Source organism: Gadus chalcogrammus, chromosome 7, assembly GCF_026213295.1.
Source record: "Gadus chalcogrammus isolate NIFS_2021 chromosome 7, NIFS_Gcha_1.0, whole genome shotgun sequence".
In the NCBI taxonomy this organism is placed as follows: domain Eukaryota; kingdom Metazoa; phylum Chordata; class Actinopteri; order Gadiformes; family Gadidae; genus Gadus; species Gadus chalcogrammus.
In genome coordinates, this window is record NC_079418.1 from 7,747,075 (window position 1) to 7,749,085 (window position 2,011).

The following is a 2,011-nucleotide window of genomic DNA, read 5'->3' on the forward strand; positions in this document are numbered from 1 at the left end:
GTGTGTGTTTATGAACGTGTGCGTGTGACTGTTTATGTAGGCGTTTGGACATTCAGACGTATGTCCCTTCACCCTCCAAGGAGCAAGCGTGGTTGGGGGTTTGAATCCCCGCTAGCCCGGTCGACCGGGCGAACCACATGTCCTCCTAAGTGCCATCGACCACCTGGGGGGGGGGAGATGGAGAGATAGGGAGGGTGGGAGGGAGGGAGAGGGTGTTGCAGGTAGCGACGACACAAGGTGCAATGAGAGAGAGAGAAAGAGCGAGAGAGAGAGAGCGAGGATAGCAGGGCCAGGCTTAGTTTTTCGGGGGCCTTGTTAAAAATGGCTTTTTGGGCCCCTATTGGCATTCATGTTGTGACAGACATCGGAAACATACCCCCCTGCTATTTAAACTTAGAGATTCCGATGACAATTGGGAAACTTCAGGGAATGGGTTAACCTAGTGATGGTTAGTTTTTGGCACTAGGTTCTATGAACATCCTTATTGTACCGACAGAGATATATTGTTGTTTCTCTTTCTTCTTCTCTTTGGATAAAAGATAAAGATTACAATAAGTCCATTTGCCCTGAATGTAAAATAAAAAATAATTGATTGATGGATGAATGAAATTACAAAGAATGGAATGATCTATCCATCCATGAATGAACTGATGAATTTGACAGACAGAGTGGTGATTCAATGAATGGATGAGCGGTGATGACAGGGTGAATGTGTGGAGCGCTCTTTGGCAGTAGCGGGCTGTGATCCGGAGGATTAGCTTGTGTGCTAAACTCCTCTCGTCTGTTTGCTAACACTGGGAGGGACGAGATAACTAGCCTCACACATACTGTCTGTCTCTCTGTCTGTCTGTCTGTCTGTCTGTCTGTCTGTCTGTCTGTCTACTAGCCTCAAGCACTCTCTCCTGCTGTCTGTCTGTCCGTCTGTCTACTAGCCTCACACACACTGTCTGTCTCTCTGTCTTTCTGTCTGTCTGTCTGTCTGTCTGTCTGTCTGTCTGTCTGTCTGTCTGTCTGTCGTTCTGTCTACTAGACTCACACACACTCTCTCCTCATATGTCTGTCTGTCTTATTCGTAGCCTCACACACACTCTCGCTGTCTGTCTGTCTGTCTGTCTGACTGTGTGACTGTCTTATTGTCTGTCTTGTCTATTTGACTCACACACACTCTCTCCCCTGCCATCTCCAGTTTGTCTGACTGAGTGTCTGTCTGTCTGTCTGTCTGTCTGTCTGTCTGTCTGTCTGTCTGTCTGTCTGTCTGTCTGTCTGTCAGCCTCAGATAAAACTCTGTCCGTCTATCTGTCTGTCTGTCTGTTTGTCTGTCTGTCTGTCTGTCTGCCTGTCTGTTTGTATAATAGCCTCACACACACTCTTTCTCCTGCTGTCTGTCTGTCTATCTGTCCACTAGCCTCACACACTCTCTCCCCTGAAACGCAGACACACACACATGTACACACGCTCACACACACACACACAAACGCACACTCACAGACACACACAGACACACACACACACACACACACACACACAAACACACACGCATATATACAACAGATAAACAGATGCACGCGCAAACTCATGCACAAACAAAACTCACACAAAAAACCGACAAATGACAAACGCACACGGTCACGCTCACGCACGTGCACCCACGTCAATCGGGAGATGTAAGGGAGGTGTGTTAAACACTAGCCGTGTTTGTGCAAAGTGCTCCACAAACACAATAGGGGCTCTTCAGCCTCCTTTCAAATGCAAAACACACACACAGACACACACACACACACACACACCACACACGCACACACACGCACACACACCGCGCACACACACACACACACACACACACACACACACACACACACACACACATACACACAGACAAACACACTCCCCACGAGGTACTCAACTCATCATCTGCCTCTTGTAGCTCATGCACCTGTGTGTATACCTCTGTGTGTGTGTGTGTGTGTGTGTGTGTGTGTGTGTGTGTGTGTGTGTGTGTGTGTGTGTGTGT